Here is a 21,579-nt window from a genome sequence, read left to right as displayed (position 1 = left end):
ACTTTTCAAATTGTTTTAGGAAATTTTGGATGCTGCGTCCTCCGGGCCAATGAGGACAAGAACCATCCGGACTGTTATGGATGCAAAGTTCAAAAGCCAGCATCTGTTATGGTATGGGACTGTGTTACGGCCAATGGTTTGAGTAACTTCCCCATCTGTGAAGGCACCCTTAATCCTGAGAGGTGGATACAAGTTTTTGGAGAAATATATGCTGCCTTCCAAGCAACACCTTTTTCCTCATTTCAACAAGACAATGGAAAACCACATTCTGCACATGTTACAACAGTGTGGCTTTGGAGTAAAAGAGTGTAGGCAATAGACTGGCCTGCCTGCAGTCCAGACTGCTCTCCCATTGAAAATGTGCGGCGCATTACGAAGTGTAAAATACGTAGACCCCAGACTGTTGAACAGCTGAAGCTGTACAACAAGCAAGAATGGGAAAGAATTCCACCTACAAAGCTTCAACAACAAGCGTCCTCCATTCCCAAATGTTTACTGAATGCTGTTAAAAGAAAAGGGTGATGTAACACAGTGGTGAACATGACTCTGACCCAGCTTTTTTGGAATGTCTTGCAGCCGTAAAATTCAAATATACTGATTATTTTCGAAAAACAACACTATCAGTTTGAACATTAAATATCTTATCTTTGTAGTGTACTCAATCAAATAGGTTGAACATGATTTGCAAATTATTGTTTTCTGTTTTTATTTAACAGAATGTCCTGACTTCATTAGAATTGGGGTTGTAAATTGGTTTTCATTGCTTGTGAGTAGAGGCAGGCGGTCACATCTGATGACCCCACCATTGACCTGAGAGCACTTCCCGGAATTTTTTGAAATTCATATACTAATGGCACTTCAACATTCATTCATTCATCCATTTTCCATACTGCTTACCCTCACTATTTGGTTTGCTGGAGCCCATCCCAACTATCTTCGGGCAAGAGGCAGAGTACACCCTGAAGTGGTCTCCAGCCAATCGTAGGGCACATATAAACAAACGTTCATTACCACACATTCACGCCTGTGGGCAATTCAGAGTATTCAATTTGCCTACCATCCGTGTTTTTGGCATGTGCGAGGAAACTGGAATACCTGGTAAAAAATAATAATAATAAAATCCACAGAGCCACAGGTTGGACATTAAAACACCACACACGCAGGGGTGGGATTTGAACCGTTGTCCTCAGGACTGTGAGCCAGATGTGCCAACCATTCTACCACCATGCGCCCCATGACAAGAACCATTAAAAAAAAAAAAAAAAAAAAAAAAAAACAACTCAGCTATCGTAAAATGAAATCAAAGTTGTCCATTTTGGTTTGATGTGGCCAATTGAGGTTCATTGTAGCCATTGTGAAGGGTTCCTTCAATGACAAACTCCTTGAGGGTTTTTTCCATCTTCCTAAGTACCCCCCGTTCCGAGAAGCACTGACGTGCCCTTGACTGCAATTAAGACACATTCAATTGAATAAATGTTGACTATTAACTATGTCTGTCATTCAAAGTTGTCCATTATCGATGTTGAAGCCAAGACGTTTAGTCGTGACGTGGTCAGAAGGACGAGCAGTTGTTTGGGGGGAAAAAAAAATAATAATAAAATCAACCCCCCCCCCCCCAACTATGGATTGACGACAATGCCAAACAAGTGAAAACGTTTGTAATGTACATGTCATTACAGTAATTGGCGATGCCACAGTTGTTGCAAAGAAGTTTTCACATCACTTTTTAGTGCACCGATCAAGAAAAATAAAATGCATAAATCCCAAACAAAACATTGTAACGTAAAGACGGACTCGAGTCAAAACAAATGTACAAAATATGAAATGCTTTTACCACCACAAAATAAATTAGCAAATGAATCTAACAGAGCCTCAAATGGCGGCACGGTGGTATGGTAAAGCGTTGGCCTCACAGTTCTGAGGTCCCCGGTTCAATCCCGGGCCCCGTCTGTGTGGAGTTTGCATGTTCTCCCCGTTGCCTGCGTGGGTTTTCTCCGGGTATTCCGGTTTCCTCCCACATCCCAAACAACATGCAAAATGAATTGGACACTTTAAATTGCCCCTAGGTGTGATTGTGCGTATTACGACTGTTGTCTGTCTCCATGTGCCCTGCGATTGGCTGGCAACCAGTTCAGGGTGTACCCCACTTACTGCCCATTGACAGCTGGGAAAGGCTCCAGCACTTCCCGCGACCCTCGTGAGGATAAGCGGGGAAGAAAATGGATGGATGGATGGATGGATGGATGGATGGATGGATGGAGCCTCAAATGAAAAGTAAATGCATGAAGAGTATAAATTGAAAGGTATTAAGGCCCCCCGACACCCAAAATATTTATCGGTGAAATTAAGAGGGTATATACCTTTCCAGACCCACGTTGAAAATCCGCAATATAGATGACCAAAAAAAAAAAAAAACAGGATGACCGGGCAAATGTAACCGGACGTTCATGACAAAAATCTGCTGCCATCTGCGAGGATGATGAAAATGAAACGAGTGTGGACATATCAGCAGGATAATGAACCGAAATATACTGCCGTGGAAACGCTCAATTGGTTTCGAAGGGAAAAAAAAATGAACCTGACGGAACGGGTCGGCCAATCACCTGACTTGAATCCAATCGAAAATCTACGGGAACAACTCAAACTCAAGGTTCATAAAAGAAGCCCACTGAATTTTGAAGCTTGTGTGGAGGAATGGGTCAAAATCACACCGAAGGAATGCATGCACAGGAGACGTCTTGGAGCTGCCATTGCAAACAAAGGATTTTGTACACAGTACTAAAATACAAACCAGTTGGTGTGTTCAATACTTTTTCCTTCTCTCATTTCACACCTTTTCACACAGCTTACTTTCTTTGTATGTATGTATGTATGGATTACTTAAAATTGATTTTGGAACATCCAATACAGTGAGGAATAAGTGGTTTAATGTAACCAAGTGTCATGATCCTGCCGCTTCAACACGAGCTGTGCAGGTGCCCGCGCGGCTGCGCTGATTGGGAGGGGCACACCTGCTCCTCATGCGGGCTGATCATCCCCCGTATATGTAGGACCCGGTGACGACTGGTCCGCCGCCAGTTCGTTGAGCTTTATGTCCCGTTCCAGCACTCTCGTATTCCTGACTGAACCTGTGTGTACTGACCTCCGTCCGTTCTCTGACCAACCTTGTAAGCCTGATTCCTTGACACTTCTGCCTGCGTTGTTTCCCCGTGCACCGGACTGCCTGCTCGATCCCCGAACTCTGCATACAATAAACGTGTCTCTTCTTGAACTACCTTGCGTCTTCCGAGTTCCTGCATTTGGGTCCTACCTCTCGTTCCGATGGGTCGTGACACCAAGTTCAAAAAGTTTTTACATGGTTGTATCATACATGGTTTACTTGATGAAACAAGTCATTTTAATGATGTCCATTCGATTTTGATCATCAGGGTAAATGTTTTGCATGTGTCCCTGAAATTGCTGTTCTCCCTCTCGTTATGGGGTAGCTGCCATTATATTGTAAGAAATCCTGCATACATACAGTGAAGAAAATAAGTATTTGAACACCCTGCTATATTGCAAGTTCTTCCACTTAGAAATCATGGATGGGTCTGAAATTTATGAGGTGAGAAATCAGCCCAGGACGACACGACAGGACTTGGTCAATGACCTGAAAAGAGCTGGGACCACCGTTTCCAAGGTGAACCTTGATAATTCACTAAGACGTCATGGTTTGAAATCATGCACGGCACAGAAGGTTCCCCTGCTTAAACCAGCACATGTCAAGGCCCGTCTTAAAGTTTGCCAATGACCATTTGGATGATACAGTGGCGTCATGGCACAAAAGTTTTGTGGTCAGATGAGACCAAAATGTAACTTTTTGGTCATAATTCTACTAACCGTGTTTCGAGGAAGACAAATTAAAAGTTCTATCCCAAGAACACCATCCCTACTGTGAAGCATGGGGTGGTAGCATCACGTTTTGGGTGTTTTTCTGCACATGGGACCGGACGACTGCACTGTATTAAGGAGAGGATGACCGCGGCCAACTATTGTGAGATTTTGGGGAAGAACCTCTTTCCCTCATTCAGCGCATTGAAGATGGGTCGTGGCTGGGTCTTTCAACATGACAATGACCCCAAGCACACAGCCAGGAAAACCAAGGAGTGGCTCCATGAGAATCATTTCAAGGTTCTGGTGTGGCCTAGCCGGTCTCCAGACCTAAACCCAATGGAAAATCTTTGGAAGGAGCTGAAACTTTGTGTTTCTCAGTGACAGTCTAGAAACCTGTCTGATCTAGAGAAGCTCTGTGAGGAGGAGTGGGCCAAAATCCCTCCTGCAGTGGGTGCAAACCTGGTGAACAACTACAACTACTCTGTAATTGCAAACTTACTGTACCAAATATTAACATTGTTTTTCTCTGGTGTTCAAATACTTATTTTCAGCTGTATCACATAAATAAATTATTAAAAAAATCATACATTATGATTTCTGGATTTTTCTTTTTAGATGATCTCTCTCTCACTGTGGACATGCACCTACGATAAAAATTTCAGACCCCTCCATGATTTGTAAGTGGGAGAACTTGCAATATACCAGGGTCTTCAAATACTTATTTTCTTCACTGTACATGTTCATGACAATAAAGGTGAACCCCCCCCCCACACACCCAAAAGAAAGGAGACTCAAACATTGGCCATTTGCAGAGTAAATATTTACATTGAAGTTTTTTTTTCATCATGTTACTGCGTGTGTGTATTTTAGTGTTGTTAAGCCGAACATGTCCACTCTGGACCGTTTACCCAGCCATTAAAAAATATTTTGAGCCTTTTAGTCAAACACACATTAAAGTAACCGTGCAAGTTGGATTGGGTTTTTTTTTTTCTCTTTTTCTGAATGTGGTTATGAAAGGGTTTTGAAACAGGTTACATAAATCAAAAATGGCTTTTTGGTTTTAAGTTGTTTTGTACTTCCTTCCTTATGTATTCTCCTATTTCTGCAACTACTTCCTATCTTATTTCGACTCGAATTTGGGTCTTTCAGATACTTAAGAAGTTATTGTGGTAGCTGTCGTGCTTACGGCAGTACACCTGAGACATTAATTTGACCTTACAGGGATGGATGGATGATGGATGGATGGATGGATGGATGGATGGATGAATATTGGATAGACAGTAGGAAGGGGGTCATAGGTCAGACACATGCTCCAATCAGCTGTCAAGACAAACTAAACATACAGCAAAGATGATGTGTTGTGTATTTAAAACAACAACAGAAATTTTCCTTAAAGTCCACGCGCTTCTACCTCACACACTGGAATGGAAAATGCCAAAGACGGGCTATTCAAACACAAATGCTGTTAGATCATGTAGATGCACAATGTAAAAATACTCAATGCATATATTCTTTATCATCTGCTGCAAACAAGTAATATCACTGAGGTGAGACTGTCTACACACATCCATCCATCCATCCATTTTCTGAGCTGCCTATCCTCACAAGGGTAACAGGAGTGCTGAAGCCTATCCCAGCTGTCAATGGGCAGTAAGTGGGGTACATCCTGAGCCGGTTGCATGCCAATCGCAGGGCACATGGTGACATACAACAGTCGCACTCACAATCACACCTAGGGGCAATTTAGAGTCTACAATTAATGTTGCATGTTTTGGGGACATGGGAGGAAACCGGAGTGCCCGGAGAAAACATGCAAACTCCACACAGGCAGGGCCAAGATTAGAACCCCAGTCCTCAAGACTGTAAGGCAGATGTGCTAACCAGTCATCCACTGTAGTGCTAATTTCTTAAGATTCTTGTTAATGGTGACATTCCTGTACGTTTTTATGAAGTACAATAACACAGTGTACCCCAAAATGTTGTTTTGGAGGGCATGCTCGATCAGATTAATGGTGCTTTCATTGATTTCACTAAGATGATTTGAGACAAGTATTTTGAGGTACAAGTCAAACTGAACTTGCATCAAAAGGCACCACAGTACAGTGTATGTATATATATATATATATATGCATGGAAAATGTTCATGTGCAGTGGCGCCTCAGATGCATTGACGTTAGCATTTTCTGAGGCTTTTCATTCCTTAATAATTTAGTTGGACTTTGCACAAAAATGGAATGACTATAAAACTGACATATTAAGCCACCTGATTCCATTTAATGCAATAAAAAGGTTCCAAAATACAAGTCACAAGTGTCAGCTGCATGGAAGTTGCTGTTTCCATCATGCATTTCCCACAATAATTGAGTCGGGTTTTGTGCAAAACTGTCATTAGGATAGAATCCTCTCTGAGCCTTTGCCCTCCATATTTTAGGAGGAAATTTGCACCCCAAAAATATAATTTCTTCAAAACTGACATAAAATCACTTGATTCCATCACACACTTTAAATTAATGGCTAAAAATGCATGATGAAATGATGAAAACATCAGTTAGACTGTTCGCAAATTTAGTACAGTGCTCAGAGGACTTTGAAATATATCACGATAGGACAATGGTGTGTGTGTAATGCTGTGTGTGTGTGCGCACGGATGAAAGCCTCCAGATCAGGCGTATATAAAAAAAAAATAAAGAGAGCGCTCGAAAGAGAGAGGGGACCGAAAACAACTGCGCTGTGAGTCACGACCAGGAGTGACGATACACTGCTTACACAGATTTATAGGTGCGCGCACACACACACACACACACACACACACACACACACACTCACGGTCTGTCCTCCACATTGAAATGCCGAGAGAGGATAAGGCCACTCTTTCTTTTTTTTCTTCTTGTCATCAAGGCCTCCAAGACAGTGAAGTGCCACAAAAAGACACACATTTTAAAATGTAAATATCTAAGAACAGTTTTTTTTTGTTTTTTACTGTTGCAATCTGGACACGAGCTGACCAATAAACGTGACAATGTGTGTGTGTGCCCGCCTTCTTCCGCCTTCCTATCTGCACCCCACATGACGCGTCATCCCCATTCCACCACAATTTTAAAAAATATGTCTATCTACATATATCTACAAACAGTGGATTGATGGCAGGGATGCAAAACCTCCTATCTGTGGGATTTTGTATGGCATGTACAGGACTTCCACAAATGGAATTCTGAAAAAAACAATAAGGTTATCCCCCCCCCCCAAAAAAAATAACTACATTTGCAAGATGTGTTCATAGAAAAAAAAAAAAAAGGAAATTTTTCAGACGAAAGGTTTTGCACTTTGCCCATCGCTGTAAACATGCTAATATACAACAGAGCTGTGCACGTGCATGTGTATTTAATAGTTATCATCCATCCATCCATTTTCTTCACCGCTTATCCTCACGAGGGTCACGGGGAGTGCTGGAGCCTATGCCAACTGTCAACGGGCAGGAGGCGGGGTACACCCTTAACCGGTTGCCAGCCAATCGCAGGGCACATCGAGACAAACAGCCGCACTCACAATCACACCTATGGGCAATTTAGAGTGTCCAATTAATGTTGCATGTTTTCGGCATGTGGAAGGAAACTGGAGTGGCCGGAGGAAACCCATGCAGACACGGGGAGAGCATGCAAACTCCACACAGGCGGGTCCGGGATTGAACTTGGGACCTCAGAACTGTGAAGCCAACGCTTTACCAGCTGATCCACCGTGCCGCCCTATAGTTATCGGTCCATCCATTTTCTACCCCGATTATTCTAATCAGCATTAAAAAATATTGTATTTTGTATAACTATTACTACATACTGTGTCTTTTGACCTGGGTTCGATCCCGGCCCCGCCTGTGTGGAGTTTGCATGTTCTCCCCGTGCCTGCGTGGGTTTTCTCCAGGCGCTCAGGTTTCCTCCCACATCCCCATAACATGCAACATTAACTGGACACTCTAAACTGCCCCTAGATGTGATTGTCAGTGCGGCTGTTGTCTGTCTCCGTATGCCGTGCGATTGTCTAACAACCAGTTCAGGGTGTACCCCGCCTCCTGCCCGTTGACAGCTGGGATAGGCTCCATCACTCCCCACGGCCCTCGTGAGGATAAGCGGCAAAGAAAATGGATGGATGGAATGTGTCTTTTGGGCTAGTGCTAGTTTACAGAGTGTGGGTTCAGGAATTCATGTACATTTCAGGGCTTTAAAATGTCTACGTTGTTCATACAAATTTCTATTCTGATTGTCTTCAACTACTACAGACTCTTCCTGTCCTTTCTTGGGACGCAAGTGACTTGGAGAAAAAACAAAAAAAGAGCAATTAAGGTAATTTGATACCCTTGCGTGTGGGCAAGGAGAGACAAACTGCAGATCCACTGAGGGCTGTTCGTTGGATGGGAAAAACAGTCAAACACATTCATATCAAATAAGGAACTGCTGTAGGCCACAACTCCTGTACAGACACTCACACGCAGGGTGACCAATCAACCCCACTCCGGCTTCTGTCAGTCGCCAGGCCACGCCCCTTAAAAAAAACCACACACACTCAACACACAAATACTAGATGCAGTACAGTCATTCAACTTTGGTGGCAAGTTCTAAGCGAGAGGAGAGGTTAACTTTTTTTTTTTTTTTGAGACTGTTAAAACTGATCAAATGTGACGGAAAACCTGACGTGTAATCTTAGTAAAGGTAGTATGAAAGTAAATGAGTGCCCACAGGATTTGAATTTGAAATGGCAAAGAAAACAGGATTTGAATTTGAAATGTATTGTGATCACATTTTCAATTGTTGGATTTCAGTGTAACTTTTCAATGTTAACAATTCAACTGGGTACAATTCGCTGTCTAAAATTCACTGTCTGTGCCACCAGGTAGGGAAGAACCGAACCGAACAGAACAGAAATGACGGGCACTCATTTACTTTCGTACTACCTTTATTAAGATTACACATTTTCAATTGTTGGATTTCAGTGTAACTTTTCAATGTTAGCAATTCAACCGGCTACAATTCGCTGTCTGAAATTCAGTTCTGTTCTGTTCGGTTCGGTTCTGACCTGAAGTAACCCTACCTGGTGGCACAGACAGTGAATTTTAGACAGCGAATTGTACCCAGTTGAATTGTTAACATTGAAAAGTTACACTGAAATCCAACAATTGAAAATGTGATCACTTTACATTTCAAATTCAAATCCTGGTGGCACTAATTCCCTTCCACAAGTAACAGTTAACAGTAATGTTCATAAAGATAACAATACGAAGCTGTTTCAAACTATAAAATGTGTTTGAAGTGTAACAAGCAACCCAGTACGGATCATGTCTGATTTAGAGATTTTTCTAATGTATTTGCATTTTTATTGAAAGGGAGTTTAAACAGGTTGTGGAGGTGTTTGCATCCCCTACAAATGGACCCCCACCCCTCACAAAAACCAGTCTAACCGCTCTACCTCCAAAACTAGTTTCACCCTTGCTCCCCGCACCCGATGCCTTATTGACGTGTCGTAAAGTGAGTTGCGTTCAAATCAAACGAAAAGCTCACACGGAGAGACTACAGCACACCGTCTACCCTTTTCTTCCAAAAGTATTGGAACGGTGAGGCCATTTTTGTAACATAATCTTCCTGTGCTTGTGTTGGTTATCCTCACGTGGTTCACCAAAGGTTCTAAATTGCCCAAAAGTGCGAGTGCATACGGCCTGCAATTGGCTGGCGGCCAGTCCAGGGTCCACCCAGCATCCCGGCCGGGATAAACTCCAGCCCGCAACAGACCCAAAAGAAGGTCAGCACGAAAAGTAAAAACGGTGACCGAAAATGACCAAAAGCTTCCGAGGAAACTCCATCCTGAGGCGTCCTAGCCAATACCAGTGTCATGAGCTGGGCTGGACCGTGACCAAGAGGGGCGTGGCTACTGACCTGGCCGGTGACACCCGTCACCGCTCAAAGCTGTTTCATATTGAGACTGAAATTAGACGGTGTATTTAAGTTGGAGTTTTGGTCACTGGCATTCGCCAGTACGTTGTTCATTGTGCCCTGTGTCAGTGAGTTGCATTCACAGACAGTAGGAATATCCACCACTGAAAATAGTGTAGTGTTGAGTTATCGTCGTCACAGTGTTTATGCACCACCTCAATTTATGTTCCATTGTCAAGTCCTTGTTCCTAGTTTGTCTCCTAGTCGTCAGACCTCGCTGCATGTCTTTTGGATCCTCCTTAGCCTAGCGCTTTTGTACCTCTGCTTTCTCGGACTGCTTACACCGTGTATGACCTCAGCTTTAATAAAACTACGCCTGACATCATGTCCTCGTCTTGGAGTCCTGCATTTGAGTCCAGCCCCGCACCGGAGGTGACAACCAGCTCGAGTGACACCCCCGAATTGGAGGAGTACTGCAGTACATTTTTGAAACTGTGCGCGTGGATTGCGCGAGTATGAAGACAAACTATGCGCAGGATCACCACAGCAGTGTTGTGCGCAATTATAAAGAGCCCTTGAGGGTTTTATTCTTGTTGTTGTGTCACAAATTCCCAACAGGAGTTCAATTTTTTTTTTAAACATTTAACTTTACGAAGAGCGATCTTCTCTTTTACATGTACAGTAAATTGATGTATTAGCGTTGGTTTCTGTGTAGGCGAGTCTTGAATATTTTACCTCATTTAAAAATGCAAATAATCATATTTCAACTTTCAGCAGTTTTATTCCTTTGACGCGCCAATAAAGCATTACATTGAACCCAGGATAACACCAAGTACAGTGTTTCATTGATACATGGGTTTTTCAATGGTGTTTTTTAAGAATATGGTTAGTAAATTAATTGTCCTAATGACCTGACATGTGGGAAATAGACCCCTAGTACAGTAAAACAAATAGAGAGAGTGAGAACACTCAAGCAGAAGCTGCTGTCACCCACAGCTTACACTCACGTGCACCCCACAAACTCTGAAAGGACCATGTACGGAAATATGCACCGTAAGATGATTGCATCTGTGTATGTGTTCAAAAATGTGTGTACAATGTTTAAAAAGTGTCTTCAGAAGTTGAGGTGTGTTGTGATAAATTTCAAAGGGGTACAAGTTGCATTTTTTTATGTTCTCTATATTGGGTTGATTATATATCTTCCCCATAGGATCCGTGTTTGGACAATCCATCTTTTATGGTGTCAAAGTGCCACCCATCACTTTAAAACTTTATCAACTGTAAAGAAAATGTTTTAAATCATTTTGACATTCTCAACTACCATATGTTAAACTTAATAGCAAAATGCGACAAAACGAATACTGTATTAACATTTTCCTTTTCGGCTGTGTTGCTGCAAAACTGAAATATCCGATCTGGAACAATTTTTTCCACTTTTTACACTTCAACACTGAAGCGTACTCCTGCCATACCAGAAAAAGAAAAAACGTTCAGGCTTGATCAAATTCCCATTTTAATATGATAAGTTATCACATTCGAACGTGATGAGTTTGACTTCAGAATATACCTGAACCAAACCAACCAATTTGTTGTTTGTCCAGTTCAGGTGATTGGCTGTGCCCTACCAAAGCAAAGCAAGGCGCTTTAAATGAGTCAAATGTTTTCAAAAACAAAGCGCAAAATACATTTTAAAAAACAAAGCACACTACAGAAAAATAAAACAGCTTGCTGAAATTCCTCAAAGGCAGTGCAAAAAGGTCTCGCTAACAAAAAAAGAAAACTACTCGTAAGCATGTAGAAAAAAAAAAGATATTTTTAAACCTGGACTTAAAATGGTTGACACTTGGTGTTGACGTCACTTCTTTTGGCAATTTATTCAATTTATGTGCAGCATAATAGCCAAATGCTGCTTCACCATGTTAGCTTTGGACTCTGCACTCCACTATTTGACCTGAGTCTGTCAATGTACCGTATGTATTCAGAACCTAAACCATCTACTGATTTATAGAGCAGTACCAGAACTTTAAAATTGATTCTGAATTTGACTAGAACCCATTGTAAATATTTCACAACTGGAGTCTAATGCTGTGACCTCTTTGTTCTGGTCGGAGCCCGAGCTTCAGCATTCTGAATGAGCAGCGGCTCTTTAATGCTTTTTTCGTGGGAATCCAGTCAGAAGACCATTACAATAGCCAAGTTTACTTGAGAAAAAAACACACGGATGGGTTTTTCCTCGTCTGCTTGGTACATGTCAGCCGTCAATCTGCAAATGTTCTTCAGATGGCAGAAGGGACATTTCGGATTTGATCGGACTGTTGAAAATCAGATGCGAGTCTTGCGGCACATCAAAGTTTCAAAATTGGTCTTGGGTTTTTAAAGACAGTGATTACAGGTATTTTTACTAACACTAATTCACTTTTCTGTGTTGCCAAAAACAATTACTTCAGTATTGTTGTAGCTTAATTGATGAAAATTTTGCTACATTCAGTTATTTCTTTCGGTCAATGAACATATGTGTGTATTTTTTAATCTTAAATCCTTTAAATAAGTGTCCTGTTTACACTATTATGAAAGGAGCAGTGCAGTTATGTAGCTGGTAACTTGGATTGATAAGACGTGAAAAAAGACACACACCGGAAGCAAGCGCTTCATTTGGATTGGCCGAAAGCGAAAGGGAAAATTATCACATTACAATTTGATAGGCTCTCACGTAAAATGAGAAAATTATCACGTTACAGCAAACTCATCATATTAAAGAGCAACTTTGTCACATAAAAGGTGACATTTATCACGTTATAACGTGATACTGAACATATCATGTGATAAATATCACATTTAACCATGAAATTGATGTCATTATGTGATATTTAACTTGTTGGAGCAAGCTGCTTCTGTACATAAGCCAACAATTTCACATAGAAACATGACAATCTCCAACCAGATAATTAGATGCAACAGCAATTATTTTTTACACAACGGAGTGGAAAAAGTCTGTCTGCTATTAAACTTTACGCACTTTTTAAGGCTATTCACTTTCAAATAACTGCAACGTCAACATTTAATTATCGCTCAATTTCCGACTAAATTCTAGTCAGAATTTGTTGCTTTCCACAGGAATAATAAATAATTAGCTGCATATCACACAGTCAAGTATTGGATACAAAATGTGACTTATCACAGAAGGCACAAATGTTTGAAAAGTAAATCCGTGACAGGATCACAAATGCTAAACTTCCCCCAAGTTACGTGCACACGTCCGATAAAAAGAAAAATATTCAAAGTCAACAAATGTACACATCAAAACAACAACAGAAAATATTACACTGAGCAAGCACCGTGTGTGATTGTTTGTAAAAAAAAAAAAAAAAAAAAAAAAAAAAAAAAGCAGTGCACAAAACAAGAATGTTGCCAGGCTGCTTCCGCACCGACGCCGTTAGCGCATGCTAAATTGTCAACTGCCGTGGCTTAAATCCTGCGCCGCACACGCATGGACACACACATACAGCCCGTTTGGACACACAGGGAAAAAGACCATGCTAGAGAAGAAAGCTACTCCCTTACCGAAATCAAGAAAAACAACTTCAAACCTATTATTGGTGTCAATTAATATGCTGACATTTTCAACCGATGTGTAAAACAAATGCCACAAAACAAAATGTTAAATTTGGAAAGTATGTGGATTCACTGCAGAGGTATACCGCCGCAAAAGTACCCACAAATGCTTCACAATTACACATATAGTTGCTACATGACATAAAATGTACAAATCTCCCAAATAGTAATGAAAAATTTGCCGTGTTGCAAATGCAAAACGTTTCAAAACTCTTGTACATTTCCCACCAACGATCTGCATTTCTGTGCGTTATTTGTGTGATTCCCCCCACCCCAAAAAAAAAAAACTCTAGATAGGATCAAATTAATACAACAGAGACACGTTCAAGAGGATATTTTGCCAATTAAAATACAGAATGGCACACACACAAATCACAAAATATGCAAATCCTCTTTGTTTTCTCATATTTGTACTTCCTGTCTATCCTCGAAAAGAATATCAAATTAGATTTTATACACAATAAACTGCATAAAGGAGAAATGAAATAAACAAAAAGGGAGGTTTTGAAGAAAAAAAAGGAGCTCAGAATTTTTTTATTGAATGTGATAATTATATAAGCCATACTGTTATTATTTACTTTTCATATATGTTTTAATAAATACATTCTAATATTGTTTGATATCATTTCAAATATGTCACATTTTTGGTGCAGTGTGTTGTGGCGGGACTTGTCGAGTTTTGGTTTGGGGTGTGGGTGGGGGACGCAGTGGGGTGCCAATCTGAACAGACAAGTGAAAAAAATTCGTACAATTTTCTTTTACATTTTTGAGCAGATGAACGTGGGGCTGCAACACACACACACACACACACACACTTTGTTTTTGTCATGATTAATGCATAGTACACAACCTCAAGAGCCCATTTGAGGAAATTTGTTTCAAAATGAAGCCCGTTCGAGGAAACTTTAAATAAATGACGTCCTCTTCATAAAAAATAAATAATACACACTCGTTAGAGTATCAAGTTAATTTACAGAGTCCAGCAATTTCTCCTTTTTTTCTCCTTTGGTGGGGGGGTAATCATTTGCGAGCAAATTGCTTTAATCATGAAAAATATTTTTATCGTTTATATGGCACAACCAATGACGTAGCAAATATTCCATCAATGACCAAAATCCTCTCAATTTATAAACATATTAAGGCGTCAAACCTTTTGTACAATTTCCTACTAAATTCTCGACTTCTTTTATTTACTTTTTTTTTCGGCCGTATAGCTCACGTGAGCCAGTGTGAAATTATTCAGTGGCGCTTATGTTGTTGGAAATGATTCCAAAATATAGAAATAATGTGGTAGCAATCTTCTCCAATGACTTCCTCCTAAATTCTGATAAGATTTGATTTTTACATCCAATTTTGACAGGGAACAAGATTTTCAGTGATGCTGGAAAAGAGCCGTTAACGTGGCTCAAACTTTTTGCACAATTCCCCAAGAAACACACAATTTATTGTCAGGAATAAAAATTAAAGAAGTAGATTTCTTTACAAGGCAGACAATAATAATAATAACTATTATTACCTTTATGATATTGTGATCATTCACGGAGAACCTAATCAAAACCATTCTGGTCACATGTGAATAAACTACTGACAATTACTGAAGATTTTGTGGGATGGACGACAAAAACTACCACAATTAGGAATTAGTGGAAAAGTGATGCATTTATTTACATACTTGAAAATGGTTAGTGTGGTATTTTTTTCTTAAATAGTGCAAGCTACGAAAATAAACTTTTCCAAATTATAGGGGGAAAGTACTATTTCATACGCAACATACAACAAAATATATGACCGGATATTATTGTTAACTATATGTCCTCTAACAGCCTCTTCTAACAAGGATTTAGATATAAATATAATATATATGTAAAGGCACTGTGGTTCAGCTGGTAAACCTTTGGCCTCACAGTTCTGTGGTCTCAGGTTCAATCCCGAATCCGCCTATGTGGAGTTTGCATGTTCTCCCCGTGCCTGCGTGGGATTTCTCCGGGCACTCCGGTTTCCTCCCACGTCCCAAAAACATGCAACATTAACGGGACACTCTAAATTGTCCCTCGGTGTGATTGTGAGAGCGACTGTCTTGATGTGCCCTGCGATTGCTGGTAACCAGTTCAGGGTGCACCCCGCCTCCTGCCCGTTGACAGCTGGGATAGGCTCCAGCACTCCCCGCGACCCTCGTGGGGATAGGGGGCAAAGAAAATGTATGGATGGATATATATGTAAGTATAAAACGATATTAGCTGTACATCTTGGTCATATTTGTGGGGTGTCTTGCAACCCAAACTGCAAACATGGAGAGTCTGTGATTGTTTTTCCTACCCTAACCAAAACCTCTTCAAAGTATTCACAAAATATTGCATTTTTGTGACTAAGTTTCAAAGCTCAACATGCCGGCCATATTTGTGGAGTTTCTCGCAACCCTATCCACAAACATGTTAGATTTTTTTTTTTTTTTTTTCTGGGGAGAACAATAAAACGTGCTATGGAGAGACTTAGGTTACTTTTGGTGCTATGAGAATACCCTAACACGTACTTGAAGCACTAACACTAGCAGTTTAATTTGTTGGCCATTTTTGCGGAGTATATTGCAATCCACCATCAAGGGTGAGATTTTGGCAACGACAAGACCAACTATAAACTAGTTCCATTGTGCTTTTTTTTACCCTTATGCTTAGAAATTTGCTAAAAAGACAGTACTTTTGTGACGCGCCGCTTAAGTTGCGCACCATGTCGACCATATTTGTGGACTATTTTACTGCCTCATGTATACTATGTGGACATAACAAAATGGGTTGAAAATTGAAATTGAAAATTGTCTTTTTTTTCACCCTAATTATCTGGAATTTGCTCGGGAATGTTGCATTTTGGCCACAATATTAGCAGCGCACCATGTTGGGCATATTTGCAGTGTTTCGCAACCTTACCCATGAAAATGGATGATATTTTTTCAATAAGAAGATGGGCTGTAATTAGTTATATTACCAGAAAAACGCACTTTTTAAAACCTAAACATACAGTCTTACAGATTCTCTCAAATTGCAGGACTTTGTGACAATGTCGGCCATATTTGTGGAGCCTTTACACCATCATGGTACCATACTGCTCTAAATGGCAAAAATGTGTTAAATTACAGAGGTATTGTGCCAATACTATTGTGCCACAGATAAATGACTGGATGAGGCAAAATTATCTTCAAGTAAACCACAACAAAACCGAGACAATTGTTTTTGGCAATAAAGAAAAAAGAATTGCTGTTAGTAAACAACTGGACTCTCTATCATTAAAAACCAAAGACCAAGTCCTTGGTGTTCTGTTTGATTCCGACCTGACTTTCAACGGTCATATCAAATCAATCACAAAAACCGTACTTTACCATATGAAAAACATATCGAGCGTTGAAGGCTTGCATGTGTCAAGCAGACCCATCCATGCTTCTATCCCAAGTACACTTGACTATTGTAATGGTCTTCTGACTGGGCTCCCCAAAAAGAGCATTAAACAGCTGCAGCTCGTTCAGAATGCTGTAGCTCGGATTCCGACCAAAACAAAGAGGTCATTGCATAGAACCCCAATTCTATAGTCTACTTCTTCCACTCAGTTTTAGAATAGTATTTAAAGTTCTGCTACTGGTCTATAACGCTCTGACTGGTTTAGGTCCTGAATACATGAAAGAAATGCTAATGGAATACAAACCCAGTAGGGCTCTGAGATTGACTGATTCAGGTCTAATAGTGGAGTGCAGAGTCCAAAGCAAACACGGTGCAAAAAAAATGAAATATATTGCCAAGAGAGGTGAGGTCAGCCCCAAGTGTGAATGTTTTTAAATCCAGGTTGAAAACTCGTCTTTTTTCTAATGCTTTTTAGAATATATCGATTTTTTGATCATATTACTTGCACTGTATGCGATTTTAATTGTACTTTTATTTAGTTTTCAATTATATATTTTGTTGGCCCTGCGATTGGCTGGCAACCAGTTCAGGGTGCACCCCGCCTCCTGCCCGTTGACAGCTGGGATATGCTCCAGCACTCCCGTGACCCTTGTGAGGATAAGCGGCTAAGAAAACAGATGGCTATTTTGTTGTCATTTTGATTGTTTTTAATCCCGTTTTAATATTTTATCTCTTTGTATTCAAATCCTTTTAATCACGCAAAGCACATTGAGTTAACTCGTGTATGAAATGCGCTATACAAATAAATCTTTGCTATACATATACCGTGAGCTTATGCTAGTTCTCACAAAATATAGTGTTTTTCTCACAATAGGAAATGTTACTGACTCAAAATGTCGGCCATATTTGTGGCGTTTCTTGCAACCTGATCCGCCATCATGGATGTGAATATGGCAACAACAATCAAGAGGGCTGCAAATTATTCAGTTCACTTGAGAATATATATTTTTTTAAACCTTAACCAAAAACAAAAAAGAAGGTTAGCTGCTTTAACTAAAAGACAAACTAGCATTGTAAAACTTACAGTGAATGTGCAGAAATAAACTGGTTTTATAAAGTGTAATTACTGTGCATACTAGAGTTTTTGGGTGCCTTAAAGGGGCGTGGCCTAGTGAGCGGGGCTGACTCATGTTAGCCATTTCGTAAGCGTGCGAGGGTCTGGGCGTGAGTCGCGGCTTACAGCAGCGCCTTTGCAAGTGTTCTCATTTTCAGTTTGTCCCGCTCAATGAATGGCTGAAAGTACTTCGCGACTGTGGCTCAACCGTTACCTCCATCACAGTATTTTAATTGCTCCATTTTTCTAGAGAATCTGAAGTTAGCTCGTAACTCAAATTTTGCTTGTAACACAAAGCAACCCATCCTTCACCTAAGTGTACTTTTATGACTAAATGCGTAGCTTCCTTTCATTTTGGCAGAAAAGCTGCAGCAAACGTGTACATTTCCTTCACTTTTAACATTGCAAGCATGTTTCTCACGACAGCCATTCCATTAATTGCACAGTTGCACGGCGTTATATTTACATGCCTCATAACGACTCTCCTAGGGAAACCCCCCCCCCCCCCATGTGACGCGAGATAAAGACGAGTTTGACACCCCCACCCTCCCTCCAACGCAGATTCATTCAAATGATATAAGCGTTTATTTGAGCGAGTCATTTTCTGAATATTGAATACTGAATACGTCCTCAAAAGACAGCTCACTTGATCAAAATAGTATGGTTTCAATTTTGCATTGTTGATGATGCCAACGAGCTTGTTTTGTTTGTTTGTTTTTTCTGTCTAAACATGTTCTGAAGCACACCGCACGCACGCACACACGTTAGCTTTGCAGCGTCCATTTTGTTGGCATCTCCGCGTTTTGCTACATATTTGGACCTAACTCTGACTTGATTTAAGTTCATCATAAATGTACATATGACGTGGAAACCAACTCGTAACGACGCCAATTCATCGTCCAAGTTGAGCGGCCACGCGACCCGGGGCTCGCGCAATTACCTCTCGCAGGGTTTAGAAGGAAAGGGCGTCGAAGCGGGTCATGGGTCACCAGCACGTCCGCGACTGGAATGGCCTCCCGGTCCTGGTCTTGCGCGTTGCATTTCGTCCTCACCTGCAAGACGCAAGAAACACGCACGCTGACAAGTTTTGGCAAGTAAGCGTTTTGTACCCGGGTTTTCCCATGACGTCATCTATCTAGAAGATCCCGTTGGGGTAAACAAAAAAAAAACACCCCAAAAATATTCTCGATTGTTCTTTTACGCACATCAATTCTTTTTTTCCCACGTGTGTGTGTTTTACAGAAATGCATTTCAATGGGAATTGACATGGTTGAGTCTTTTTTGGGGATCTTTTTGTTTTGAACTTATCTAATGCCATCGCCATAATAATATATTGGGACATTGTCAAACATGCTGTCTTTTTGTCACGCTCCTGTTTTGCAATAACAACGTTATTTGAAATGGTGACGCGCGTGCCGGTTTCATCATGGGGGACCGTGGTTTGATCTTTTTTAGTACCATCCTCTTCAAAACGTAACTGCACGACACCGCCGTCACAATGTTATATTCTCGCTCAACTTTCTGCATCTTTTTCAGGTTTTTACACAATGTCCCTCTTTAGAAAAAAAAGTTTGCCTTCATTTTTTTTACAACTTGCATTTTCATCATGAGGACTATGGTTTGTGTTTATTTTCTATACCGTGCTGTTGAAAATGCAGTATGCCCACATCCTAACTCATATCTCATTTTCAATCAACTTTCTGCATGTCTATCACGTGTCTTTTTTCCCCAATAATGTATGGTCGTCCAAAACGTGACGGTCTTATGATAAAATAACCAAACTTGAATCATTTTTTGACGTGTGAACTATGACTTCCGCCTTTTTTAGTGTAGTTGTGTTACTGCACTTAAATGTTGCGACGATGGGTTGACGGGACATATGACGTCACCGAGCGACAAATATGGCTCGTGACTTTTTTGGGGGGGGTTGTTTATGTCTGTGCACGCCACGCGTGAACGAGGGGGGGAGGCGGGGGGCTGCGTTCGCGTGCACATTGTTGTTGAAGGGCCATTTCTGCCCGTTATATGCTGATTATTGTTCACTTTAAACGTTGAAGTTCTTTTTTTTGAATGGGTCAGGTGCTGGTCGTGGGTTGCACACGTGTACCTGTGTGTGTGTGTGGTGGTGGTCGGGGGGAGCTGGGGGGTGTTGACGGAGGGAGGGGAGTGATGCTTAAGGTGGCTTCACTTCTATTCATAAAACACGATTGAGAGTGGGATGGGTTATTACTGCCTTAAAAAAAATTGCGTTTGTTTTTATCCCAGACACCAAACATGTTGCACATTTAGTCACTTTAAAAAAACAGCAACTTAAAATATATATAACATAAATGCCGAACACGATTAAGGCATGTTATAAAAAAAGGTTAACATTTCACATTTTTTAAAATGTTATTTGATTTTTAAAGTTGACAAAGGGTCAATTTGGCCCCCCAATATTAGCAAGAGGGTCGAGGGAGTTTTTAAACAAAGTTACTTCACAGAAAGCAAGAGGAGCTTGGTGTGCGTGCGTGTGTGTGTGTGTGTTTGGTTGACTCACAAAGTTGGTTTGTTTTGTTACACTAGAAACTAAAAGAATACAATACATTCGTACAATGTAGCATACGGGAGTTGAAGTCAAGAGGATTTTAAAAAAAGTGTGTGTGTGTGTGTGTGTGTGTGTGTGTGTGCGCGCGCGCGCGCGTGTGTGTGTGGAGGGGAGTTTGGGAGGTGTGTAATCCGTCAAGTGTGCAACAAAGATGAGGGGAAAGGTGCACAGGTTCCACTGTGGTGCAAACAAGACGAGTAAACGAAGACGAGCTCAAGAACCAATGAGGGGAAAACGACAGAGCAAAGACAAAAAAAAGAGGAAGAGGAAGAACGCGAGCTCGTACGGGGAAATTCCACGAGTGGCTGAGATGAGATCCAGCCATCCGATGTGTCGTCGATGCTGTCGGCGGCGAGTGCGCCCCCCTCGAATGCTTTTTGGGGTAAGGGCTTCCCAATGAATAGCTCAGAACAGCAAGCCCAGACCGCAAAAAGATTCGCGAAGGACATATCTTTGGCTTTTTTTGTTTGTTTGTTTGTTTTTCTGGAGCGCTCCTCCGTGACTTCTGCTGCCGCGAATCTCTCTCTGTCTTTCTCTCTCTCCATCCACTCCACTCGAGTGTATCGCCAGCTATCGGCACCACACACACGCACGCGCGCGCGCATGCATGTATATATAGATGGAAATAGCAGGAATAAGGTAAGGGAATCTCCGCGATTTTCGAGCTGTCCGTGGTCCTTTCCCCCCCTCCTCCTCCTCCTCCTCTCTACTGGGCGCAGTTTGCATGCCACTATATGCATGCATCTTCCCTCTTTCCTTCATCGCCTCTGTAATAGTGTCGGAGGAGCTGCTGCTGCTGCTGCTGCTGCTGCCGCCGCTGCAGCCGCTCCGTGCGAGGAGGAAGTCGGGCTGTAGACTGCTGCCAATAAATAGAGAGCAGGGGAGGCGTGCGATTGGTTCCCGGGCGAGCTCGTCATCGGCCAATCGGAGCCTCGCAAGCAAAGGAACCCCCCTTTTTGAAAAAAAAAAAATGAAAGGAAAAAAAAAAACAAGAAATGATGAGGGGTAACCAATTTGTGATCAATAGCGATGATATTTCCTATTTCCTGGAGCTTTTATTTTACACACGCTAATTAAATTAAGAATTAAGCA

General features: G+C 41.2%; 1 long non-coding RNA gene across 2 annotated transcripts in view; it reads right to left on the bottom strand.

Moving 5' to 3' along the window:
- The window catches only part of LOC133502149 (uncharacterized), a 28,488-nt gene extending 7,631 nt beyond the window's left edge, over positions 1-20,857 (bottom strand). Inside the window, exons 1-2 of one of the 2 annotated variants that reach the window (XR_009795373.1) lie at positions 20,774-20,857; positions 18,841-18,952 (exon numbers count right to left, since the gene is read on the bottom strand). This is a non-coding gene — a long non-coding RNA (uncharacterized LOC133502149). Of the gene's footprint in view, positions 1-18,840; positions 19,417-20,773 lie in introns of those variants that run through there. The other variant, XR_009795372.1, reaches the window with a different exon arrangement.
- Positions 20,858-21,579: the final 722 nt, after the last annotated feature.

The sequence above is a fragment of the Syngnathoides biaculeatus genome, chromosome 6, assembly GCF_019802595.1.
Source record: "Syngnathoides biaculeatus isolate LvHL_M chromosome 6, ASM1980259v1, whole genome shotgun sequence".
Taxonomy (NCBI): Eukaryota; Metazoa; Chordata; class Actinopteri; order Syngnathiformes; family Syngnathidae; genus Syngnathoides; species Syngnathoides biaculeatus.
Note: the sequence above shows the minus strand (reverse complement) of the source record. Positions and strands in the feature narration are given on the sequence as shown.